The sequence below is a fragment of the Anomalospiza imberbis genome, chromosome 4 (genome assembly GCF_031753505.1).
Source record: "Anomalospiza imberbis isolate Cuckoo-Finch-1a 21T00152 chromosome 4, ASM3175350v1, whole genome shotgun sequence".
NCBI classification, from domain to species: Eukaryota; Metazoa; Chordata; class Aves; order Passeriformes; family Viduidae; genus Anomalospiza; species Anomalospiza imberbis.
Genome location: NC_089684.1, coordinates 72,809,231 through 72,836,508, shown reverse-complemented (window position 1 = coordinate 72,836,508; position 27,278 = coordinate 72,809,231). Strand labels below are relative to the sequence as shown.

The 27,278-nt window shown below is 53.6% G+C and overlaps 1 long non-coding RNA gene across 1 annotated transcript in view; it reads right to left on the bottom strand.

Annotated features, from left to right (window-relative positions):
• Positions 1-1,769: 1,769 nt before the first annotated feature.
• Positions 1,770-27,278, bottom strand: part of LOC137473298 (uncharacterized) — a 179,070-nt gene continuing 153,561 nt past the window's right edge. Inside the window, exon 4 of the long non-coding RNA XR_010998679.1 lies at positions 1,770-1,779. This is a non-coding gene — a long non-coding RNA (uncharacterized lncRNA). The remainder of the gene's footprint in view (positions 1,780-27,278) is intronic.

The following is a 27,278-nucleotide window of genomic DNA, read 5'->3' as shown; positions in this document are numbered from 1 at the left end:
GGAGATCTGGGATCTAGATGAGCTGCTCCAGTTCTTTGATCCCTTGTTTCTGAGTGATCGCATTTCCCAGTGGGAGTGCTGAGCAGGGCACAGGCTATCTGAATTATTATCCAAGCAAACACTCTCATTCTCAAAATCTGGGAAGTTTTCCAGCTTAATTAACATTAACATTTGTTTTCACGAAGCCGTCTGTCAATGTGCCACCAGAAGCACTAAATATGAGCTCTGAGCACACACACGGGTAGGTAGCAATCCAGGTGGAGCATGGAGCTTCATCTCCCAGCTTTGTTCCTTACAAGGTTTGTTCTCCTCTGCTCTGTAAATCATCCCCTCCTCGAGCTGCAGCAGCCTCTCCCTCGACACGTGGTCTCATTGGAAGCTAATGACCAAACATGCTGTAACATCCTCGCCTCAGCTGCACCCAGACACCAGCCCTGATTGCCTCGTGCTGGTACTGGTACAGGTGCTGGTGCTGGTACTGGTACTGGTACTGGTGCTGGTACTGGTGCTGGTACTGGTGCTGGCGCTGGCGCTGGCGCCGGCACTGGCTAGAAAGGCAAGGCAAAAGGAAGATGGATTTCACGTGGCATTCTGTCCCAGTTCTCCTGCCAGATCTGTTCAAATGCAGATTTCTTATATATCACAGAATCCTAGAATGGTTTAGGTTTAGAATGGTTTAGAAGGAATTTTAAATCCCACCCAGTGCCACCCCTGCCAGGGCAGGGACACCTCCCACCGTCCCAGGCTGCTCCCAGCCCCAATGTCCAACCTGGCCTGGGGCACTGCCAGGGATCCAGGGGCAGCCACAGCTGCTCTGGGCACCCTGTGCCAGGGCCTCCCCATCCTGCGCAGTGAATGCACAGGGATTAATTCTTCATCTTCTTGGGGTCTTTTTTCCCTTGGCCACCTTTGGTGACAATCAGTACTCAAGGGACGGTGAGACAGTGACTGAGTCCACTGCAGAAGGGGGCTGAGATTGGCCAGGTGGAGGAACAGGGACACAAAGTGGGACAGGTCACAGCTGTGGAAAATGACACCAGGATTTCCAGTGCTGACACAGTCACAGCCCCACCCTCAGAGCTGACATGGCTGCACATCCGTTGGGCAATTTCCTGCATCCCCCTGGAGAAGCTTTAACCTTGTCCGAATGACACACCGACACTGGCCTCACCCCCCAGGACAGCCTCCAAATGTTGTGGCTGGATGGGGCTCCAGGCAGCCTGGGGCACTGGGAGGTGTCCCTGCCCACGGCAGGGGCTGCAGCTGGGTGGGTTTTAAGGTCCCTTCCAACCCAACCCCTTCTGTGACCCTGTGATTCTGTTTCTCCCCTGAACGAGCTGCTCCTGGGGAAGCTGTATGAGACAGATTCTTCCCCATCTCTGAGCCTGCTCCACCTTCTCTTTGCTCTGTTTAAAAGGCCAATTCATTTCTTCTGTCCCCAGCAACAAATAGGGTCTTCCTCATTGCTGGGTGTATGGTCTGAATCCTGGACCACACCCGATCCCTTCCCCTGGTTCACCTGAGCCCAGCAGAAACCTCCCACAGATCCCAAGGGTTTGGCACGTGATTTCAAGGTCAGAGTTCCTCCAGTTCCTCGGAGTCAACCTCTCCCTTCTGCTTGAGCCTCCCATGTGGAAAAGGCCCCACAATAACTTGGTCCCAGCCGTGGCTGTGGCAGGAAAGGGCAGAGTGAAGAGCTCAGGCACAGGCATGGGGCATTGCCTTGGGTGGTCTCCCTCACCTGGGCCAGGTGAGTCACACCTGTGCAGGCTGGGAGCTCTGAGCCCATTTCCATGTGGAGGAGGTGGCTCCTCTGGGGCCCCGAGCCTGGGGCTGGGCTGGGAGCGGGGCTGCCCCTCCATCCTCTGCTTGGCAACAGAAGGAAAGGTTGGCATGGCAACTTCTTCTGACGAGGGAAAGGTTGTTCGAAAGGGACTGGGATCAGCTGTTGTCTTGTCCACTGAGAGAGGGACAAGAAGGAGCGCAGCTTAATTTGAATTAAAAAAGCCCGTCGGGGCTGTGAGTGCTCAGTGTTCCACAGGGAAGCGTGGCACCAGGCTGGCGGGGAGGCCACAGTTTCCTCACGGCAGCGTTTGACGTGTGGGCAGGATAAAGCTGCCAGGGCTGCTCTAGATTCACTCAACCCCGCCAGTGCAGAGCCTTGAGTGGGGCCTTGTCTGGATGCTATTTCGGCTTCAAGGGCTCCTCAGGACCTTGAGCTCTTCTCTCTTTGCATCAGCACACAAGAATCTCTTCATTTCCCAGCTGTTCCCTGGCTCTGCCATGCTGCTGTCAGAGGCCATCAGATCTCTGCACTCACACGTCCTGCCCCCTGCTCTAACGCCCTGCCCTGTCTTATTGCCCCACTTCTGCCTTTGTTCTTCAAATTCCCGAAGAACAGCTCGGCTAGTCCCAGTTTTCCTAGCTGAATCCTCCTCATTCCAAGGAATCACAGAATCACAGAGTCACACACAGAGTCACAGAGCCAGAGAATCATAGAATGGTTTGGGTTGGAAGGGACCTTAGGGATCATCCAGTTCCAGCCCCCTCAATGTCCGCTAGGTCAGGAGTTTACCAGCTCCTAAATCAAACCAGGAGCCATCTCTCGTGCACGCAATCCGTCCTTCTTTCTCCTCCTCCTACAGGACATCCTGCAATTACCAGCCTGAACTACACTGGCTGGCTGCTCTTGGAACCTGAAATATTTCTACCTCACAGTTCCAAATTTGGGATTAGAAATGAATCTTTGGGGCAAGATAAGAGATGACAGCTGAAGGATCCCACCCTTAGTGAACACATACTGATAGATGGGATTCTTAGGGAATTTTAACTCTTCTCCATCAGTTTGAAATCTCTGGGGCTCTGAATTCACCTTGCCTCTGTCTTTCAGCTACAATATCCAGAGTGAACAGCAATTATCCAGAAAAAGAGGGATCATCTCCCTGCAGCTGCAGGGCACTCCTGGTGTTGAATGCATTCCAAATGAACACAAAGAAATGTGGAAAACAAGTCAGGGACACTCTGGCAACTGAATTCACCCCAGCACAGGCCTCCCTTGTGCCCTGTTCTGTGAGCTGAGCTCTGTTTGAAATCCCATTAATCTGGAGAACATCCTTACACTGGGGGTTTAGATTTGGGGTCCTTTGCAACTGCCCCTGGACACTCCATGCCTTTTCTTAGCCCATTGTTCCACCTGTTCTCAGTCCATCTGGGGCTCCCTGGGTGAGGCGGGGTCTGCTGTGCTGGTTCTGAAAGCAGAAATTCTGAGAGATCTCAGCCTGGCCTCAGGGGCACTTCTGGGCCAAAGAACGGAGAACAGCAGATTTTGGAATGAAATTCCTTTGGACACCTCCGTGGGGCCAGGAGGAACCTCACACTGAAAACATCAGGCCACAAGGAAAAATAGGAAAAGTAACCATGAAGAATTTCCACTGGAGGTTTAGACTTTAACAAGCACAACGTTGGTAGCAGCTGTTTCCAGTAGGACAAAGAAAGGATCAGGATGGTGCTTGCTTTGGGGAAGGAAGGCAGAATTCATGGAATCACAGAATGGTCTGGGTTGAGAGCAACCTTGGAGATCACCTAGTTCCAACCCCTGCCATTCCAACGTATTATTTAACTTCCCCTTGTTAAAAAAAGTAAAACAAAACCCACAAAACCACAAGGCAGAATCTCGATCTCCCCACAAAATAAATAATAGAAACAAGCAAACCTCAAACCTCTCTGATCCCAGCACAGAATCTCAGCCTGCTACACTGTTGGATTTAAATATCAAGAATATTCAGTGCATCAATAACAAAATATAATCCATGTTATTTCATCTGACAATGCACAGAGGACAAAAATAGAAAGGCCCGCTCCATTAAGCTTTGCATCTCCAACTGCACTGAAATTATAATCAACAGCTTCTTCAGGGCAGGGGGGGAACAAAGGAAGGCAGAAGGAAAAAAAGTACATGTTGGGGTTTTTTTTCCCCATGTCACTTAGAAGAATACATTTCCAGCCCATTTCTACCCCCCTGCACACGGTGCTTTGCTGAATTCGGGGGTCTTGGCCAAACCCTCTCATTTTGCAGCGCTGCACTGGAGCTGCAAGCCAGGAGCAGGAATGCAGCACAGCACCCACAGCTCCCTGTGATCCACTCCCCTGCCCTGCCTGTGCCAGCTCCCCGGGGGCAGAGCAGCCGCAGGGAAAGCCTGGGCTCAATCCCACACAGCCCCAGCCGTGGGCCAGGAGGGCTCAGCGTGGGAGGTGTTAGGACAGGTGCAGGGCGCAGGGCCCTGACCTCCAGCCTGATCTCTGCACTGACCCTTCAGGTCTCCCCTCTCCTTCTGAGGCCAGGGTAAGATGTCACTGGTCCCTTCTGGTGGCTTTCCAGGGAGATTTTCAGTGTCCGCAGAGTATTTCCATCTTCTGCTATTTTTGGTTTTTTTGTTTTTTCTACTAGCCAGAAATGGTTGAGTCACCATTTTAAAAGACAAAATTTTGTGAAAAATCAAACCAATGAACCAACAAACAGAGAGTTTGCAATGACAATTTTATTAGTTTTTCCTGGCATGATCTCACCCCTGGGATGTAGAAAACAGGAGCTAACTTCTCTGAGCAAAGCAAACTAGAAAAGTTTAGAGAAATCAGTTGCTCCATGCTGCTTTCTTTGGAGCGTGTCTATAATCCCCAAACTCCTTCTCCAGGTTCCCCAGGTTCCCTGCAGCTACAGAATCTGAGTCCTGTTATTACTTTTTTTTTTCATCATTGATTTATGTAAATTAAATAGGAAGAAATACCAGCACTCCAGCCAAAAAGAGAAATGCCTCTTTTACAGGCTTAATATTTCACACCGAATATTCATCCTTCCCTGTGAGCAACTTCTTTCTCGGCCTCTCACATTATATTTTTACCGATAGCATTAAATGCTGAATGTAGGCAATATCTTTGATATATGGACAATTTACAACACACACAGAGAGCCTTGACAAGACTCTTTTTCCCTTCTTTATCATCTTGTTCATAAATTCCAGCTGCTCCAGGCAGGGGCTCAGCGAGGAGGGCTCAGGCCGTGAGCGTGGCCCGGGTGTGACAGAGAGCCAGGGCAGCTGCACAGACCTCCTGGGCACACTGAGGCACCTTCCCTGGCACCTGGGGCTTGTTTGCAGCCTCACAGGGCAGTTGGAACTTTTTGCAGTGTCCTCCTGAGCGCTTTTCTTTTTTGGGGCCGGGGATCAGGGTGGGGGAAGGAACTGGGATGAACTGGTGCAGGAGCAGCCACACCAAAGGCTCCTCCAGCCCAGCCGCAGCCACAGACTCCTGTAGCTGGTGACAGACAGCAGCTGCCACCTGAGGAGACCTCAGGAAGGTTCTCAGGGACTGGGGGACTTTGCTGTGCTCCAAGGACAGCCCTGACAAGCTGCTGCTCCTTGTGCCACCAATCTGGGATGGCTGCAGTCCATTGCAAGCCCAGCCTCGCATGTCCTGTCCCCCTTTTCCCCATTTACACCCCATGTACACCACAGGCAAGTGCCAGACGTGCCTGTGCAGAATGAGCAGAGCTGACAACTTTCCTCCAGCACCAGAACAAGGAGAGCTGTGGGCTCTGTCAGGCTGATGCAGGAGAGGACGGGGCTGTGTCCCTGAGTGACCCCAGAGTGCTCAGCCAGGGCTGGAGGTGTCTCCAGCATTCCAGCAGTGCCCAAAACGCTTGGACACAGAGCTGGGACTGACTCTGAGGTCTCTCCACTTGAGGGTGGTGCTGGTGGAGCCCTCCTGGCCTGTCTCCTCCAGCTCCCTCCGAGTTCAGCACAGAGGCCATGGGCAGAGGACACAGAGGGGGAGCTTAACCTTCCTACGAGGGTGAGGAGGGAGCGTGCTCCCCTCCACTTCAGAGGGGAAAAGCACCTGGAAAGAACTGAAATGGCTGAAAGCCAAGGAGGAGAGGGACAGATCAATTTTGAGTTTCCTCCTGCTCCTCCTATTCCTCATTCTTCTTCTTCTTTTTTCCTTGGGCTCTCGAGCAGCCCGGCCTTGTGGAAGGTGTCCCATGGCAGGGGGTTGAAAGCAGATGAGCTTTAAGTCCCTTCCAGTCCACACCACTCCGTGATTCTCTGATTCCCTGACTGAAACCCTCCCCAGGGTGGCAGTAGCAGCAGAATGAGCACTCAGCAATTGCCACCAGGCGCGGGGTGCTGGCAATGGGGCTCCAGAGGCCGAGTCCCGGTGTGTGAACTGAAAACACCTGGAATTTTGTTCTGAAACGCTCAGCCTGCCCTGCGTGGCTGCTGCTCTGGAAATGCAGCCCTCTCAGCTGGCAGTGTCCCAGCACACAGGGCAGGGCCCACAACGGTGGCACAGCTCCGCAGGCTGCTCCTGGCGCCTGGAAAAGGCCCTGTCCTGTCCTGGACAGGGGACACACAGCTTCCATGCCTGCCCAGCTGGGTTGCAGCTTTTGGTCACAGCCTGTTCCTAGAGGATCATTTCAGAAGACAGCACTACATGTGTTGGTGGTAAATTGTTTAGTGCTGAATTAATCTCACTCTTCATGCATCTGTAGTCATTTTCTGCTGGCTGTAAGCAGCATTTCTGTGCATAATTGTGTATTACCCCCCGGGGCCAGTTACAAACAGAGCTCCTGTTTAAAACAGAGCTGTTAATCTGCTTGCCTTTTTTTGTTTTTCAAGTTGCAGGTCAATGCACACCTGTTATAAAACATCTGTACGGAATCCCAGCAGCCCCTCCGTGCTCTCTGAAGGCCTGGGTCCTGCCTGGCTCCTGGATCACAGTTCTGGAGCTGTTGTGGATTAGGATAAACACAATGTCAACACTGACATCTTTGGCACAGACTTTCCTACAAAACAATTGCCTGATTGCTCCGTGTCTAAACCTCCTTCCACATGGCTGCTCCCACGGATGGATGATCTGCCCCCAGCCGGGCCCAGAGTCCTCCTGTGCAGGTGAAATGCTCAGGCAAAGGGAGCCCGCAGCCCTTTGCTGGTTAATGAAGATGCACTGGTGTCAAGCAGCTAAGAATGGTGGTGCTCACACTGAGGGCTGGAGCTGCAGGAAAGGAGGAACTTTCCTCTCTTGTTCCCAGCCCCTGCTGGGTCCTTCAGGGTCCCAGGGTCTATCACCTTGTTTCCAACCTGAGCCTGGAGCAGGAATATCCTCTCTAAGAACTTCATACTTTTCCACCAGAAATGAATGCTTGGTAGCCAAAAATCTGGGGCATGCAGCACTGAACAGCGTGATAGAAAAAACTCAGGTTTTTTTCCCCCACTGTGTATCAAACCCTAAAGTGAATCCATAACACTCTGGGCTTTCTTCCCTGGGACCACAGCTGCCAAGCTGCTTCATCGCCTGCCACCCACACAGGGCTTTCTCTGAGCTCCAGATCCCGTGCCAAAGCAGGCAGTGGACAAACACAGTCACAAAATCACAGGATGTCTGGGCTGGAAGGGACCTTAGAGATAACCATGGGCAGGGACCCCTCCCACTGTCCCAGGCTGCTCCAAGCCCCAAGTCCAACCTGGCCTTGGGCACTGCCAGGGATCCAGGGTGCCACAGCTGCTCTGGGCAAAAGCCACAAAGGGCCCTTGAATGTGTAACTTGTCCATCTGGTGCCTTCCACGATGAAGACACTTTTTAATGTTTCATCTGTAGGAAAGGGATCCTTCAGCACAGAACTCCCCTGGGCTGTAGACTGCACTTGATGGTCAGAGTCGCCTGGAGTTCACAAATTTAACTCCAAAAGGGCAAATACAGAGCTTGTTACCACGGAAAATGTTGCCTCCAATTCCTTGACCCTTCTCACAGCCCCATGGGTGCTTCTGCTTCCCCTCTCCCCTGCCGGCCTCATGTTCTGGCATGAGCCAGAAGCATGAATTCATTCAGAAGCAAAAGACTTTAATTCCATTAGTGCTAAAATCCCTTGTAGAGGCAAACCCAGTAGACAAAAGAGGAGCTGAGGATTGGGAAGTCGGGATCAGCCTTCGTGGTGACTCATGGGACTCATGACAACACATCAGTGCACAATAAAATGTCACACCATGAAAAATCCTCATTGTCTGGCCATAAATCCTTCTCCCAGCTGGATTGTCTCCCCATCTTCTGCCCTGCTAAAGGCCAGGAGCTGCTGAGGCTCACTCGGAGAGGTCCCTGGACCATGTGCACTGCAGGAAGGGAGCCAATACCCTCCGTGCTGGGGCTCTGGTGGGATCCGGGGTGGCATTTCTGTGGAGCTGGAGCTGGCACTCGCAGTGTCCCGCAATGGAGAGGCACAGCAGGTGCCTGACTCCACGGTACAGCTGAGGAGCACGAGGAGGGCTCTGCACTCACTGCCCCTGCTGGGCTCAGCGCTCTGCTGGTGTTCCATGGGAGCATGGAGCAGCTGGAGCAGCAGCTGGAGCAGGGAGCTCCTGGGGCTGGAGTGTCCTGGCCTTGGGCACTCACAGAGGACACAGAAGGACACACAGAGGACACAGACGTCCCTCCCTGGGCTCCTTGGGTGGCTGCTGCAGCACAGAAGGTCCCTGTTCCTCTCCAGTTGTGCTCCCAGGCAGGCCGGTTTGGGAAGGGGGTGCTGAGACACCAGAGCTGTGCTGTGGCCTGCAATGGCCTGGGATCAGCATTCCCTGGGCATCTGCAGATCCAGCACCTCGGCTTCAGCACGAACTGCAGCGGGTCCTTGTGGCCCATCCCGAGCCACAGCAGAAAAGTCACCTGGGAGTTGGTTTTCCTTGCAGGAGAGAGGGAAAGGTGGTGGGAACGTGGCCATTCCCGTCCTCGGAGCAAAGAACGAGGCCAGTGCTGAGAGGGACACTGTTACTGGAGAGAGGCACACTGTCACTGGAGAGAGGGACACTGTCACATGGAGAAAGGGACACTGTCACTGGAGAGAGGGACACTGTCACTGGAGAGAGGCACACTGTCACTGGTGAGAGGCACACTGTCACATGGAGAGAGGGACACTGTCACTGGAGAGAGGGACACTGTCACATGGAGAGAGGGACACTGTCACATGGAGAAAGGGACACTGTCACATGGAGAGAGGGACACTGTCACTGGAGAAAGGGACACTGTCACATGGAGAGAGGGACACTGTCACATGGAGAAAGGGACACTGTCACATGGAGAAAGGGACACTGTCACTGGAGAAAGGGACACTGTCACATGGAGAGAGGGACACTGTCACATGGAGAGAGGGACACTGTCACTGGAGAAAGGGACACCGTTACTGGTGAGAGGCACACTGTCACATGGAGAGAGGGACACTGTCACATGGAGAGAGGGACACTGTCACATGGAGAGAGGGACACTGTCACATGGAGAAAGGGACACTGTCACATGGAGAGAGGGACACTGTCACATGGAGAAAGGGACACCGTTACTGGTGAGAGGCACACTGTCACATGGAGAGAGGGACACTGTCACATGGAGAAAGGGACACTGTCACATGGAGAGAGGGACACTGTCACTGGTGAGAGGCACACTGTCACATGGAGAGAGGGACACTGTCACTGGAGAAAGGGACACTGTCACATGGAGAAAGGGACACTGTCACTGGTGAGAGGCACATTGTCACTGGAGAGAGGCACACTGTCACTGGAGAGAGGCACACTGTCACTGGAGAGAGGGACACTGTCACATGGAGAAAGGGACACTGTCTCTGGTGACAGGGACACTGTCACATGGAGAGAGGGACACCGTCACTGGTGACAGGGACACTGTCACTGGTGAGACAGACACTGCCACGTGGTGGGAACTGGACTCCAAGGCCACAGCAGGACATGGCCTCAGCCCCACTGCTGCCTGGCACAGCCACGTTGCAGAGCGCACAGGGGTCTCTCAAACATCGTCATCAGGCCAGGGGCTGTCTCCCCGGGCACAAAACCATCTTCCTCCCTGCGGAGATGTGTGGTGGGACTGGCCAGGTGTCCCCAGGCTGTGCCTCCACGCTGGACAGAAGCACAGCTGCTTGCAGCCACAGCAGCAGCCGCTCTTGGCTCTACAGGCACCGCTATGAAGAAGCAGCGGCCAGGCTGGCAGCACAGCCCTTCTCTCTGGGGTCCTGGACACTGCCACGGAGTTTGCCGTGACCAAAGGAGGTTGTGTGCAAGGAAATCCTTTGGGACTGCTGCCTGCAGGCAGCGAGATTCTTCTTCTCCCACTGAAATCACCCGAAGCTTTTTCACTGCCATGGTAGAAGCCAGGATCAGGCCATGAAAAACAAATTTTTCCTTTGGATGATTTGAGCCTAAGTAAAAACTGCTTTATTCCATCCCTGTGGGGTGAAGAGCCCCAACTCCATCTGGGGTGCTGGAAGAGATTGCATTTCCATTTCACGGAGAAACCATCCTAAAATAGTCCAGGGAACAACTGCAGCATGGGGAATTCCCATCTCAGCCCAGATGTTTCTCATACTCAGCCCTTGCTCTGGCTGCCTGGTGGCATTCAGCTGCCCAGGAGCTTTCCATCTTGTGCTTGGATGAACACGTCATTGCCCATCTGAATGCCTGGTAGCCAAAACCTTGGGACGTGCAGCACTGAACAGTGGGATGGAACAACCTTCACCTGCTGCAAGCTCCTGGTCATGCCTCTAGTGAGGACAGATGTGACCTGTCCAGCTGTTTTGGGACAGGGCTCCCCAAAACACCCACACACAGACCCAGAGGTCAGAGCTAAACAGAGCTGCTGCTTTTTTATTTCATCCACCAAATAAAACTGATGTTCTACAACTGCTTCCCACCGTTCCCACAGTGGAAGAATCACCTGGTCTGTGTTGAGCGGATCATTCTTGAAACCAGCCTTGGACCTTGCAGTCACACAGGGGCTCAGGAGGGCATTTTCACCCCATTTCAGTGTGCTGCAGAAAACCTTTAGATTTATGTGGCACGAGAATGAAATGTCTCCTTTTGTGCCTGGTCTTCATTGCATTTGTGATATGAAGAAGTGACTTCATGGTGATTTCTGTCTCAAGCGACATTTTTCTTTCCTGTGCACATGGCAGGAGCCAAGTGGGATCTCCAGACTTTAAGGTGCATTGTGAGCTGACTTTGCTGAAGGATTTTGTCTCCCAAAACGCAAAAGACTTTTCTTTCCTGCCTGAGCTATGTGATGCTCTGTGAGAATCAAGGGCTGATTGTGCTGTGGTGCAGTTCAGGAGCAAGGTCAAGAGCCCAGAGAGGGCAGTGGGCAAAGCAGCATCCTCAGGAATGTGTCCAATGACCAAACACAGATCATCAGAGGACGTGGCTTCCAGCAGAAGGCTGGGAAACATGGCAATGAGCTCCAGATAAAGCATCTTCATTTGGGAATTGAAGTGGACTGAAATTCCCGAAGCCAAACACTGGCATATCTGGGTTTCTGGGAATTACTAGGATGAAGAAAAATTTGGAGTGGCAATGCTTTTGACCCAGTTTGCAGGAGAAAGCCAGTGTTGGTCTTTTCCTGGGGAGGGGAAGGAATTCTCCATTCTTTTCTGCTGAAAGGAGCCTTGACACTTCAGAATGGGTGCAGGATCCCTCAGTTTCTGAAGAGGGGGTCTGTAAGCACTGGCAGTGGAGGCTTGGAGCATTTGTCCCCCAGGGTTGCCCTTCCTCCACTCCTTTTGTTCTCCTGCCTCTGAAAATTCAGAGCCTGACTGCAGCTCCCAGCCAGCTGATCTCCTTATCCCTCTGCACCACAATCTGAAGAGCTCTCACTTCAGATTCGTGTTCCCGAGCAGGTCCTCGCAGACAGTGATAAATCACCCCTTCACCCTTGTTCACACACCGGCAGCACGGCCTCCCACCCTCAGGTGTGTCCTCCCCGCTCCTGCCGTCCCCACCCACACACCTGCCGCTGCTGGGGCTCTGCCCAAGCTGTGTCCAGGGACAGAGCTTCCTTCAGGAGCAGAGGGAGCTGAGCTGTGTCCAGGGACAGAGCTTCCTTCAGGAGCAGAGGGAGCTGAGCTGTGTCCAGGGACAGAGCTTCCTTCAGGAGCAGAGGGACCTGAGCTGTGTCCAGGGACAGAGCTTCCTTCAGGAGCAGAGGGACGTGAGCTGTGTCCAGGGACAGAGCTTCCTTCAGGAGCAGAGGGACCTGAGCTGTGTCCAGGGACAGAGCTTCCTTCAGGAGCAGAGGGACCTGAGCTGTGTCCAGGGAAAAGCTTCCTTCAGGAGCAGAGGGACCTGAGCTGTGTCCAGGGAAAAGCTTCCTTCAGGAGCAGAGGGACCTGAGCTGTGTCCAGGGAAAAGCTTCCTTCAGGAGCAGAGGGACCTGAGCTGTGTCCAGGGAAAAGCTTCCTTCAGGAGCAGAGGGACCTGAGCTGTGTCCAGGGAAAAGCTTCCTTCAGGAGCAGAGGGACCTGAGCTGTGTCCAGGGAAAAGCTTCCTTCAGGAGCAGAGGCAGAGGGAACTGAGCCCAGCCAGGGCCCTGTGCCCCCGGGTGTCCCTGGGCTGCTGCTGCTGCTCCCAGCTGCCAGCACACATTGCCTGGGTGCTGCTTCTCCTCACATTCAGTGTAAGATCCTCCACCATTCCTCTCCAAGTCCCACTCATCTCTCCCTTCTCCAAAAGGGCACCTAAAACTCTCCTCTCCCTCTCCCTCTCCCTCTCCCTCTCCCTCTCCCTCTCCCTCTCCCTCTCCCTCTCCCTCTCCCTCTCCCATCCTCTCTCCCTCTCCCGTCCTCTCTCCTCCAGACACACTGCCTGGAAGGGCCCAAGGGTGTTGGAGTGATGAGGGTGACAAGGTTGATGCAGTGATTGCACTGGGATGGGAAGAGTTGATTCTATTTCATGGCAGGAGAGGTGGTCTAGAAGATCCCTTGGGTCCTAATTTCTGAGCTGGTGTGAGATTCCAGCCCTTAGTCAATACAGAGATGGAAGGGAGCCCTGGGAAGGGGTAGAGACCTTCCCCTGGCACTGTGGAGAAACCTGACAGGTTTCTGCCTCACTCAATGTGCCCTGGAGTAATTTCTGGCAGTTGTCCTGCCCTGGTGGCACATCCTCTCCCTTTTCTCTGGCCCAAGCTCACAGGAGTGTGTCGCCCTGATTTTTTAAGGTTTTCTAAAGCCTTCTGAGTTTACATTCTTGTAGCAAACTTTCTCACACACTTTCTGTAAACAACCTATTGTTTTGCATTCCTTCATAGAGGCGGGGAAATTTAATGGACTGGCAGTTTGTCCAGTGTTGTTGGAGAGGTGGCACGTTCACCCTCCAATCCACTGGCACCTTTGGAGAACTAGAAATTATTGTAGTCAGAGGAAATAAATTAGTCTCTTAATCGTGACCAAAGCTGAGTGCAACGTTTTTCCTTGTGTCCTCTGGTGATAGGAGTGAGCTCCAGACAAGCCTTACAGCCGTTCCTCTGTCCCTGCTCCTCCCCTCCTGCTGCCAGGGCTGGGCAGCAGCACCCCCGGGTACCTGATCCGTCGTGTCCCAAGGACCACGGAACGCTGCAGACACGCGGTTTGGCAGGCACACAGTTTGTGGTGATTGGCAGCGGGGCTGGCCCAGCCCCATCCCCAGTGGTGCAGCTGTGAGGAGCAGGTGAGCAGCACTGACAGCGATGGCACACGGAGTGCCCAGGTGTGCTGGGCAACCTCACAGGGCACAGAGGGCACACAGGGCAGGGCGGGAACGGGAGGTGATGGAAGGCTGGGCTGGAGAACAGGAGGGGCAGATACTTCACAGAATCACTGGGCTGGAAGAGACCTTCAGGATCATCGAGTCCAGCCCAGCCCCAGCACCTGAACTCAACCCTGGCACCCAGTGCCACATCCAGGCTTTGTTAAACACACCCAGGGATGGGGACTCCTCCACCTCCCCAGGCAGCCATTCCAGAACTTTATCACCTTTCTGTAAATAACTTTTTCCTAATTCCCAGCCTCTATTTCCCTTGGTGCAGCTCGAGGCTGTGCCCTCTGGTTCTGTCAGTTCCTGGAGACAGAGCCCAGCCCCAGCTGCCCACAGCCACCTTTCAGGAGCTCTGGAGAGTGCTGAGGTCACCCCCGAGTCTCCTTCTCTCCAGGCTGAGCACCCCCAGCTCCCCCAGCCGTTCCTCACAGGGTTTGTGTTCCCAGCCCCTCTCCAGCCTCGTTGTCCCCTCTGGATGAGCTCAAACATCTCAAAGTCCTTCCCAAACTGAGGGCACAGCACTGGGCACAGCCCTCGAGGTGTGCCCTCAGCAGTGCCCAGTGCAGGGGCGGAATGACCTCCCTGCTCATTCCTGAAGCTTTCTGAAGTGGAAATGATGTTGCTCTGCATGGGTTGAAGCTTTCTGGTATTGTCTGGTGATACTCTGGGTATCGTGGCCGTCTCAGCTGTGACAGAACGTGGTGAGAGCTGGGACCAGAGGCTGCCAGAGAGCAAAGTGCTCTTCGGGGAGATGAAGCTGTTCCACTTCCCCATTCCAGCTGACAGCTGGAGCAGAGCCAGGACAGCAGTGTGTTGGTGTGTGTCTGCATTCCAGGCGGGCTCTGACACACTCCATCAGTGTTAGCTCTGCCCACGGAGGAGAAAGGTCCCTTTCAGTCTGAGGAAGGACTGATCCGAGTGCACAGGACTTGGTGGGGATGAACGAAGGAAAAAAGTGGTGCTTGGGAAAGGGAAAAGGCTGCTTTGTGTCTGGGCTGGGAGCAGCAGCAAAGGCAGCCTGTCAGCTTCAATGAGCAGCTTCATTCGGAGGGAACTGTTTATGGCTCCTTCTAATTGCTGTAATATTCCTGCCACTGCCACAATGCTTTTTGAGCTGCTTCACTTGCTCTGACAAATCAGCTGCCAGGAGGAGAGAAAACAGTGAAGTAAATAATGTAAGCAATGAAGGAAAGGGTGACTGATCCTGCTGATCTCCCTGCTCTGCTCTCTGCTGCCAGCAAGGTCCAAATGGCACACAGGGACTGGCCCATCCCACCAAGAACTGGCCCTGTAACCTCCAGCTGTGGCCACTCTGCTGGCTCACTCCCATGCAGTGCATCTCTAGGTTAATCACAGAATCAGGGAGTCACTGGGGTTGGAAAAGACCTCCAAGGTCATTGAGTCCAACCTGTGACTGATCCTTACCTTGTGAAGCAGCCCAGAGCACCGAGTGCCACATCCAGGTGTTCCTGGGACACCTCCAGGGATGGGGACTCCAAACCTCCCTGGGCAGCCCCTGCCAGTGCCCATTCGACCCCTTTCCGTAGGAAATCCTGCTGATGCCCACCCTGGGGCTCCCCTGGCCCAGCCTGAGGCCGTTCCCTCTCCTCCTGTCCCTGTTCCCTGGAGCACAGCCCGACCCCCCCGGCTGTCCCCTCCTGGCAGGAGCTGTGCAGAGCCACAAGGTCCCCCCTGAGTCTCCTTTGCTCCAGGCTGAGCCCCTTCCCAGCTCCCTCAGCCCCTCCTGGGGTTCTAGACCCTTCCCCAGCTCTGTAGTCACACTGAGCTCTCCCAGCTGTGCACTGTCCCTGGGATTCCCACATTCCTACAGGATGTGGTCCTGGGGAAAATAAACTCGTGTTCACTGCCAAAATCTCCTTCCTAATTTATCAATGTTCAAAAGAGAGTTTCTGAAAATCTAGGGGCTCATTTTAGGTGTCTAAAGCTATCTTTCCTCAGTTTGGAAATCCAAATTCCACAAACTTGTAGTTGGTGGGGCTCAGTGTCTTGGATTAGTAATCTCTGAGGCATGGATGGATGTCTCCATGAAATATCCGTGGACTGGGGGGACGGATGTGTGTGAACCCTTCGTTGGGACAGCAGTGAACCAGCAGATCACAGCAGCAGCGGGCCAGCTGCCCCATCAGCTTGGCTACTGGTTTAACAGCACCATAAAATATTTCCAGTCCATGGTTGGATAGCTGGGAGACAAAAAAAGAACATCTTCCTTCTTCCCAATACCTGGAGACTGTTGGATGCTCAAGAGTATCATCCCTTCATCCTCAGAAAGAAACTTTTCAGTCCCCAAACCTTTGAAGAAAATTGCAAATCCATTTCTTATTATTCAAGACTGCAGAAAAGATTTGTTCTGTTGAGATTTGATGGGAAGAGCTCTCAGGAAGCACACGGGGCTCTCATCACTCCGACCACACTGACTGGAGAGTGTGGTGGCAGTAAAAAGCCTTTGAACTCCCCGCTGCTAATTAGACTTGTTTGGCCTATTGTGCTTAACGAGGGTATTGTCTGCAAATTGCTGCCGGTGGCCTTTTATCTCGCAGCAAGGATAAAGTGCCTTTCCTGAGGCACGGGTGGAAGCGTTGACACCGTCTGATGTCTCTGCAGGTGGAATCCTGAGGGTTCGGCTGGACGCAGCCTTGGGGCACAGCACGGGAGCAGAAGGGATGTCAAGAACCCAAACACCGTGGAGTTCTTACAGCGTTCATTCCCTTTTCCCTCCTCCCTTTTTGGAGCCAAGGGGAGCGGGGTTTTGGAGGTCAAGCCCTTTGGGAAATCCCAGCTCCGGAGCTGAGGAAGCAGCTGCCTCCTCCTTTAAAGGCTCCGAGGTTCAAGGCTGTTGTCCCCAAAGGGCACGGGGTCCAGGACCAGTCATTCCCATTTTCCCTGCGCGTCCCAGCCTCTGGTTGAGCTGGGACAGGACAGCATAAGAGGAGGGATGTCTCCCTGCCCTGAAACTCTGATCCTTGTCCCGATCAGAGCTCCTGTGACTGCAATCCCGCCTGTGCCAGGTGCTGGTGACATTTTCAGGGATCTGAACTTCTCTTCAGCCTCATGGGCAATGAGGTTTGGGCTGCCCCAGCCCGAGCCAGGGAGACTGCACGTGCCACCAGCTGAGCCGATCCCTTCTGGCCCGCCTGGCATCCAGCAGCAAGAGATGCACATCCCAGATGTGTTCTGGGCAGACCTGGTGGGACAAGGCACGGGAGTGCCCTAAGGAGAGCTGAGGATGGATACTGTGATGGAACAGCTGGAGTGCAGTGTCAGGGGACAGCACACATCTCCCACTTCCCATGGACAATAACAGCCTGGCACTGGGGGGTGAACACCCCAGAGCCCCCTGTCCCCTGCCCAGAGGGCCAGGCCTGGCAGGGACAGCCCCTGGCAGGGACAGCCCCTGGCACAGAGAGTGGTGAACACCCCAGAGCCCCCTGTCCCCTGCCCAGAGGCCAGCTCTGTGGTGAGCTGCTCCTTCCAGGCACGGAAACAACTCGTGGCTCTGGGTCGCTCCTGTGCCTGCTGCTGCCACTCGTGGAGTGGGACAGGGAACTCCTGGGAGGTCCCTGCACCCCAGGACAAGGAAAGGCAAAGCCCAAGGTGTCTGTGGTCTCTGCTGGTGGTGCAGGAAGAGAGGACCTGAGGATTCTTTTGTCTCTGCAATGCAGTTCTTGATCTGGAATTGAATCCCACCCTCCCTCCCTTCAGCTGAGCAAGTAGGGGGTGTGTCAAAACTTTTAAAAAGAGGGGAAGAGTCAGATGGAGGAAGTTAATGCTGCTTGTCTTTCTGAAAATATGGCTCAGCCTGGGAATGAAGGGAAGGATTGTTTGGGTGCCTGCAACCCAAGGCACTGCATGGAGTGTGGCACAAACACTCCTTTTAATGCCAGACATGACCCGGCCTCTCACCCCTCTGTCCCACAGCGGGGGTGACATTTCAGGCCAGTGTGTGACAGAGATCCCTCTGTGACCACAGTGCTCGGTCACAGGAGCACAGAACACAGGAACTGAACAGAGGAACACACACAGGAGCACAGAAACACAGGAACAGACAGAACACAGGAGCACAGAACACAGGAACAGAGGAATACAGAACACAGGAGCACAGATCATGGAACACAAACACAGGAACATAATACAGAACACAGGAACAGAGAACACGGGAACAGGACAGAGGAACACACACAGGAGCACAGAAACACAGGAGTACAGGAGCACAGAACACAGGAACGGGACAGAGGAACACACACAGGAGCACAGAACACAGGAACAGAACACGGGAACGGGGCAGAGGAACACACACAGGAGCACAGAACACAGGAACAGAACATGGGAATGGGGCAGAGGAACACACACAGGAGCACAGCAACACAGGAATACAGGAGCACAGAACACAGGAACAGAGAACACGGGAACGGGACAGAGGAACACACACAGGAGCACAGCAACACAGGAACAGAACACGGGAACGGGACAGAGGAACACACACAGGAGCACAGCAACACAGGAGTACAGGAGCACAGAACACAGGAACGGGACAGAGGAACACACACAGGAGCACAGCAACACAGGAATACAGGAGCACAGAACACAGGAAGAGTGAACACAGGACACACAGAATACAGAACACAGAACATCCACCCTGCAGCACCCAGAGCTCCCTGTGAGGCCTCAGCTGCACAGGCACTGGGGAAACGCTGCTGCTGCTGCTGCTGTGGCTGCAAGCTTCCCCCACGGCCACACACAGCTCATCGGTCATTTGATCACTGCCGCATATTCTTTTTACTCTCTCCCTGAGAGGTGCTGAGATCAGGAGCAGCATTCAGGTGTTATTTCCTCCCCAAAGCCAGCGGGGATCAGGCTGGGCTGAGCGAGGCCCTGCAGCCCTCAGCTGGGGCTGCTGGAGGCTCTGCAGACACCAGGGACACCAGCAGTGTCCCCCCTGTCCCCAGTTGTCCCCAGTCCCTGTGGGACCCTTCCTGCAGCCTCCTTGCAGCCACGGTGAGGGCTGGGAGCTGCTGGACCCCAGCTGGGCCACAGGGCCTGGGGCACAGGGAATAGGGATGCCTTGTGAGGCTGCCCTGGAGCAGAGGCTGGGCAGAGTTACAGGATAAAGCAGGGATTTATCAAAAGGATCTCCTCCATGGATCCACCTTGGGCAGCACCAGAGCCCAGCCAGGGCTGCACCCAAGATGAACCCAAATGGTCCCAAAATGCACGAGCGCTCCCGGGGGCTCTCGCTGTGATCAGCTCTGCTCCATTGGCACTTTGGAGTTCATTGTCCCATTCCAGCTTTAGCCCATGCAGTCCCATCCTGCTTGTTTTTCTCTCTCCAGCCCACCTTGTTTGTGCTCCTGGGCTGAGATTTGGATCATTTGTCCTTGGTCCCCAGCTGGAGAAGGAATTGTTTTGTCTTCCTGCTCTGTGCAGAGAGCTCACCATCCCACAATATGAAACCCAGACCCACACACTAAAGCAGCACAGAATCTGAAAAAAAATAAAAGCTAAAACCTGAGGCATCAATAGCAATGTTTTGCCTTGGAAAGGACCGTCAAATCACCTGGATTCCAACTGTCTGCCATGGCAGGGACACTGCCACTGTCCCAGGCTGCTCCAAAGCCCATCCAGCCTGGCCCTGGACACTGCCAGGGATCCTGGAGCTTATCTGGGCACCCTGAGCCAGGGCCTTACACCCTCCCAGGGAGCAAATCCCTCCCAATATCCCATGGAACCCTCTCCTGTCTTTGATAGGACTCACGCTCCAGAGAACTGATGGTGTAGTTATTAAGAGCCCAGTTGGAGAATCTCTCTTGGAAGGTTTCACCTATCCAGCAGTAGAACAGCATTAAATAAAATAAACAAGTGGAAAAATTGGCATTTCTGTCCTGGGGTAAGTTCTGATGTTTCCTGTTTTGAGTCAGAACACAAACCTAAGTTTTAAAGAAAACTAAGTAATTTTTTTTTTAAGGAGCAAAACTCCTATTTACTTTTTTCCCCCCATAGAAATAACAAAATGTTTCACCTCAGCCTCTTCTTCAGTGAAGTGAAAACATCTGACAGGTCAGAATTGAAGTTCTGGGATTGTTGGTTGGAACAGCCCCAAATGCCACTCCTGTCACCCACTTGTCATGGTTCCAGGACTGGGCTTCTCAGCCCATTTTTTACGTTTACCTGTGGTTGGGTTCATGTCACCTTGTCACAGGGCAAGCAGTCAATGCCCAGGTGTGTGTCCGTGTGTCCATGCAGAACTCCTTCCTCTCATCTGGGCGTTTTACATACATTCCCATACATTTCCATACCCTAATATCCCAGGGATATTTTACATACATTCACTTTTGGCCATGGATTTTCACATTCAGATCAAGCCAAATCCAATTCCTCTGAGTACATCCCAGACAAAGTCCTGTAGAACCACATGGGAATTTTATAGCTGGAAGTGATTTACAAAATCGGAGTGGGTTTGATTTCCTGTCCTTTCCAGCTGCCCTGGCTGCCACTGGAGTGCTGCCAGCCCTGAAACATGCAGACATCAAGAGCTGCTCAGAGTTTGAGGCATTGTGTGTCCTTTTCCACGGGGGATGCAGGCACAGGCGGAGGAGGCAGACAATGAGCTGAGGGAAAGCCTTGGGAGGGTGAAGGAGGGCTCCTGGCTGGGCCCTGGCTCTGGGCACTCGTTGGACTGCTCATGGACTGTTCCTTCTCCCTCCGGGGATTTACTCACTAAAAGGAATTGCTGGCAGTTCTCTCACCACACTTACTTGTTAAAATAGGCTGAGCTATAAATATTTACCTTCCTTTTTATTGCATCTGAGGAATTTCCAGCTCTCTGCAAATGTGGATGTTTATCCATAAGAGCACAGTACATCCAGGGTGCTCTCAGCTCACCCAGCCCTGTCCCTGGCTGGCCCAGATGACCCCGGAATCTGGGCCTTTATGGTTCAGCTCTCATTGAGAACTCAGCAGCTGTGCCTGGGAGGGGGGACTGCGGCTGTAGATGCCCAGAGCAGGGCTGGAGATGTCTCCAAACCCCAGGGGACGAGAGGCACCAAACTTTAACTCACTGCTGAGCGCTGGAGGAGCTGGAGCTGCTGCTGCAGGAGCAGGAGCTGAGAGCACAGAGGATCTGTGCCCTGGCTGGGCACAGCATCTCTGAGTACTGTGGGGATGCCACTGCCTGCGGGGCTCGTGGACGTGGACTCACACAGTCATGGAATGCTTCGGCTTGGAAGGACCTCAGAGCCCACCCAGTGCCACCCCTGCCATGGCAGGGACACCTCCCACGGTCCCAGCTGGATCCAACCCCAGTGTCCAACCTGGCCGTGGGCACTGCCAGGGATCCAGGGCAGCCACAGCTGCTCTGGGAATTCCAGCCTGTCCCTCTGTCCCTTGTCCCCAGTCCCTCTCCAGCTCTCCTGGAGCCCCTCCAGGCCCTGCCAGGGCCTCTGAGCTCTGCCTGGAGCCTTCCCTTCTCCAGGGGAACATTCCCAGCTCTCCCAGCCTGGCTCCAGCCCTGGAGCAGCTCCAGGGCCTCCTCTGGGCTCTCTCCACAGCTCCAGGTTCTCCTGATGCTGTGCTCCCGGAGCTGTGCTCCACGAACCCAGCTGTGTATTTCCAAATCCATGCTTTCCTCAGTCCCAGCCCTGAAGGCACCGCTGTGGTGCGTGCAGGAATGGGCTGTTATGTGGGATTGTGGCAGGGGGGCAGGAGAACAAGAGGAGGGTGTTTTTTTGGGAAAGCTCACTGATGTTGGAACAAATCAGAGTCTTGATGCTCCTTCCCTGCTTTGCAAAGCGATTACTCTGCTTTAGAACCATTTGTTCTCCTTTGATTTGTCTCCAGCCTTGCTTTGGGGGGGAACTTTATGGAATTTTACTGCCTCATATAACACTTATCGCTGGCAATCAATATTGATTTTAACATAATGTTTTGTTTTAAGACTCCTTTTGTTGTTTTGCATTCATTCTGCATGTTAATAAGGTTTATAAAATCCATGATATTTTCTCCTTTCGTGAAATCTTATTGGGATAATTACCCTGCTCTGCTGACAGATCGTTGTGCCTGAATTATATAAAGAGCACCACTGTTATCTGCTTTCCTTTCATCTCGTGAGGGATGCTCTCCCACCTTGATGTGGTGTGTGTGTGTGAATGCAGAGTAAATACTGACAAACTGCTCCTCTGCAACCTTATTTACTTCTAGTCCTCCTGGAGAAGAAACTCCCAAATACCACCCTGTGGTTCCAGCAGTGGGACCTTTGCTGGAAGCAGGAAATCCAGCCAGTGAGAAGGGATAATGGCCAAGCCTTGGGGCCAGGGAGGCGCAGGGATGTGTGATCCACACCAGCAGAGCGCAGAAACCTCTGCCCAGCTCTGCAGTGAGAGGGAAGTGTCCTGGGAAAGCCCTTCCTGCTGAAGGCTCTGTCACGGGGTGATGTCCAGGAGTCCTTGATCCTTCTGCTTTCTGGCTGTGCCTGGGACACAGAGCACTCTGATGCTCTCCTGCCTTGCTCATGCACGAGTTGGGCTCCAAGTCCAGTGATGTCTCTTCACTTTTGGGATCACTAAATCACAGCTGTGGGGGTGTCCCAGCCCTGCACTGTGCCCCCCTCTCTCCTGTGTGGGACCCCAGGGTGTTTCCCAGGCTCCTTTCCAGGAGCTGGACAAGACAAGTCCCCTCACATCTGCCCTGGAGGGATGCTGAAGCAGGAACCCAAGACCTGGAGCTGTTTGAGACCTGCACTCAGTTCTCAAAGCCATGGGAGGGAAAGGGAAGGCTGGGAGACCTGAGGTCCTTTCCAGCCCTAGTGGTCCTGTGGTTCTGTGCATGGCAGTGAGCAGGGATGATCCCAGAAAGTGGACGGTTACAGGATGAGATGGAAAAGCAAGAGCAGGACTGTGTCTGACAGCCTAAAGGCTGACCCTAATTAACATCATGGAAAGAGAACTCCCTGGGCCGGGAGCTGGCTGCTCACTGTGGCAGGATGGATTTGTCAAACTCTGAATTATTTCTTCTTTCTCTCCTTTCTCGGGGTTGATGCCTCCAGACAATCATCTCCCTATGAATCAGACTACCAAAGTCATTGCTCCTGGGAATCTCTCCTGCAAATGCAGAGCACAGAAAAGATTTGGCTTTCTTCTCATCTTCCTCAGACCCCCCACCCCCTACAAATTCTCCCTGTGCTCTGTCACAGAGTGCACTGAACCCACAGACAGCTGTGATTCCCGAGCTCCCAGAGACACAGCGAGGTAGAAATGTAATAGATAAAACTGTCCTGCTTTTGGATAATCCCCAGCAAACAGCACTTTCCTTAATCCCTCACAGGATGCCGTATTGTGTGTCTGGGCTTTAGCTGCTGTTCCCAGGCATTTGCTCCTCAGTTATTAAGCACGGATCACTGGTAAGTGGCTGGTCCTGCAGAAAACAGCCCCACGAGAGCAGCACTGGCACCACACAGCCCAGGGCTTTCCAGATGTGACGGGGCAGAGCTGAGCACCTCTCTGGGACCAGTCTGGCAGCCTGGGCTCCCTTGCCAAGGCTCCAGTTTGCCTCTGCCGTGCTGGGCAGCACCAGCCACAATCAGGAATGAAGCAAACTGGCTGCAAGTTAAATCCAGCTGGGAATCGGTCACCAGTGGTGTCCACCAGGGCTCAGAACCAGGGCCAGTTCTGTTTGACATCTGTCAAGGGAGCCGAGGGCACCCTCAGTCGGTTTGTGGATCTGCTGGAGAGCAGAAGGTCTGCAGAGGGGTCTGGGCTGAGGCCAGCAGGGTGAGGCTCAGCACAGCCCCGAGTCCTGCCGCTGGCTCACAGCAAGCCCTGCAGCTCCAGGCTGGGGCACAGCGCTGGGAAAGGCCCTGGGCTGCTCTGACAGCAGCTGGACAGCAGCCCAGGTGGGCAACAGGCCACTGGCCCCTGGGCTGACCAGGAGCAGTGTCCAGCAGGGAAAGGAAGGGACTGTCCCCCTGTGCTGGCACTGCTGGGGGCACACCTCGAGTGCTGTGTCCGGTTCTGAGTTCAGGAAGGACCCGGAGGGGCTGGAGCGTGGCCAGGGCAGGGAACGGAGCTGGGAAGGGGCTGGAGAATTCCTGAGGGAGCTGGGAAGGGGCTCAGCCTGGAGCAAAGGAGGCTCGGGGGGGACCTTGTGGCTCTGCACAACTTGAGTGACACACCCTGCTCCTTGGGGGACACACCCTGCTCTCTAGAGGACACACCCTGCTCCTTGGGGGACACACCCTCTTCCTTGGGGGACACACCCTGCTCCTTGAATGACACACCCTGCTCCTTGTGTGACACATCCTGCTCCTTGGGGGACACACCCTGCTCTCTAGGGGACACACCCTGCTCCTTGGGAGACACACCCCGCAGAGCACCTGGGCTTTAGGGACAGCACGTGGCTCCTGTGGTGCTGTTTCCCAGCCCCCATTACTGGATGGTTCAAGTGACAGGCGTTCACCAAGTTCTTCTCCAACGGGGAGACAGAACAATCCGGAAGGTTCTGCTGCCTGCTCCACAGAGCCAGGTCCAGAGGAACCCTGGCAGGCAGGAGAAAGCGGCCAACAGGAACCTCAGGAAGGTCATCAGGAGAGGCCAAAGTGCCACCCGTGGGGAGGAACGAGCCCTGGCACCAGAATGTGCAGGAGGCCACCCAGCTGTGCAGGAGCGGGCCTGGGGGCTGGAGGGCACGCAGGGGACCCTGAGCCAGCAGCGCTGGAGGCACAGGGTGCCTGGGCTGACACAAAGCAGGGCCAGCAGGTCAGGGAGGGCACCCTGCCCCTCTGCACAGCTCTGCTGGGGCCTCACCTGCAGCCCTGACCTGGGACCAGTTCAGCTCCCCAGGACCACACAGACCCAGACCTCGGTGTCTTGAAGAACAGACAGGATTTGGAAAATTCCCCAGGTGTGAGGACAGCTGGAAGCCAGGCAGTGCTTCTCTGGGATTTCCATTTCTCCTGGGACAATGCGGACAATTTTTCATCTACGTTGCAGGGGATGGCTGTTGGGAGGGAGCCCACAGTGTGTGATCACTTCTCTGGAGCTGGAGGGAAGTGTGATTGTGGAAAACGCAGGAACCAAGGTGGTCCAAGAGCAGGAACCAGACAAATCCCACTCTCAACCCAACACAAGCCCACATCCCAGTGGAAGTCTGTCCCTCAGCCAGGAACTGAAACTGTCCCCTCTACCCTTAGGAACACAAAAAACCAACATTTTAAAAAGCCCTCCCTCTTCTTGGAGCTGAAAATGTGCCAGTTTGTGTGTGCCAGCCACGATTTCAACTTCTCCCCTCAGTGGCTGGAAAGTGCTAATATTTTTGGCTCTGTCCCAGCTGACCTGACCTTGCTGACATCCTACATCCCATGAAAACCCTCCTGCAGATCTACACTGCTGATAGTGCCAGAAAAAAGCCTGGAAGGGGAAGGAGGAGAGCGATGAGGAGGGAAGAGAAAGGAATGATTAAACAAAGCAATAGCCAGGCACCCACATAAAAATCTATCTGGGTGATGAAGCTGCAATAAATGTGGCACATCAGAGCTTCCGTATAAATGGTCAGGGTAAAATATATTTTTATAGATATGAAAGAGTAGTTTAAAAATTACTCTGAACCCACCTCCCTCCCCCAACAAAAGAAGAAAAAATTGTCCAAAGTGTAGCAGGCTATTGATTTTTTATAAGTCAGGGACAAATTTATTGGAGAGAAAAGTTCATTATTTAGTAATCCCACAGCTCAATCTGCTCTGCTGGCCATTAACCCTCAACAGCTCCCATGATAAACTCCCCGTGAACTCTCCATGTGCTGCCTCAATGAGCTGCAGATGGATTTTGCTGAGGGCCCGTGCACCTTGCCTGGATGTTCATTGTGGTTTTGCTGACACAGGGCTCAGCTTCTGGGGCGCAGAGCAGTGTCCCTGCCCACCCTGGCTGCCCCCAGCCCCTGCCAAGCCCCCTCACTCCTCCATCCCCCCTGTGTCTCCCCTCTGTGCTGACTGGGAAATAAAGGCTGAGGGCCACTTGCAGATGCATTAATTGCACTGACTCCCTTGATTTCCCCCCACTTCTTAATTGAATTGATATCAGCAATTCCTGAAGTACAAATATGTGGGAAAAGGAGCTTTTCCATAATTATCTTGGCACCACTGGTGCTTGGTGGCCTTGTGAGTGCCGTTGCATAGGTAAATCCGAGTGTGTGCAGCTGCACACTGTTCAGTTACTCTGAACTTACACAGCAGTGCAAGGCTCCGTAGTAGGGTGATGTTGCAGCTCAGTGCAAGAGCCCCAGTATTTTTCTGACCCTGTTCTATATTTCAAATAACATGGGAAATGCTGTGCCACAAGACTCAGGGCAAAATAACATTAAACACTACTTTTCTTATCCAATGACATTTTCTATCCACCTTGCACAGATGGAAAGCTCTGCTGTGGGGAAAGGTTTGCTGGGAATAAGGCACGAGAAGCAGAATTATAAAAAATCGTGCTGTGAAATCATGAGGGGAGGTAAAATCTATTTGCCTTGTATGTGAAATCTATCTTGGTAAGTCATTTGATAGAGTAGATGAATTGCTCATTGGAGGCAGCTGGAAACACAGAGTGTGAAGGAAAGAAATAATTGAAACCAGCCCTCGTCAACATCGAGGGGGAGGGAAATGATGTGCTCGGGAAAGGTCCTGATCACGTGGTGACCGCAGGCAGGTCACAAAGCTCAGGGCAGCTGGTGGAAAAGCAGCTATTGCTGCACTTACCCTTCGCTGTCACTCCGTAAATCGGGGCTCGTTGGGCATTCCCACTTCCCAGGGACTCCAGGCACTGATCCCCCCCGGGACTGATGGAGCTGCTTTTGCCCAGAGCCAGGAACGCAGCACCCGAGAGCAGGACACAGGTGTGCAGATAAACGGTCATTAATTAATTGAGTCACAGCTAATGACTGAGTGCAGGCTGTGTCAGGAGCAGAGCTTGCAGCAGGATCTCACCGTGTGTCTGGTGCTTGAGCGGTGTAATTTATTAATTAGTGCTGATGGGTTTTGGGGGTGCACAGGAGCAGCACTCAGCGCTCCCCGAGGGGCAGGACAGTTGCCAGCTGCACAAAAGCCACCTGAACCAGGTGGGATAAGCAGAGTTCAGAACAGGGTATTCCTGGGCTTGTGCTTCGGCAGGCACCAGCAGCCCACCCAGGGGCTCTCTGGATGAGGTTATTCCCGTTATCCCAGCTCCATGCACCCAGAGGATGAGCCATGGGGAAGAAGCTACAGCCTGAGTGATCACACTGTTTCCAGGAATAAAAATGTACAGTCAGAAGGGACACCTTATGCTTTAGGGGGCCAACCATAGGATCAGGAAGAGGTGAGAAATTTATTTTGTAACTAATATGAAATGACAGAGCCCCAGAATGGTTTGGAAGGAGCCTTAAAGCCCGTCTGGTTCACCCCCTGCCATGGGCAGGAACGCCTGGCTCCAAGCCCTGTCCAACCTGGCCTTGAATGTGTCTTAAAAATGCATCATGTCCACCGTCCCTGGAGACCCAGAGTTTAAAAGTCGCATTTCTGAGGAGGTTCAGACTTTTCCTCCCTGCACTAAGGAAGCAGGGATTTGGGGCAGGAAAGGTAAGAAATGCCCATTAATGGGGAATTTTCCAGTCTGGGGACATGCATGTCACAACACACAGAAGACCTTG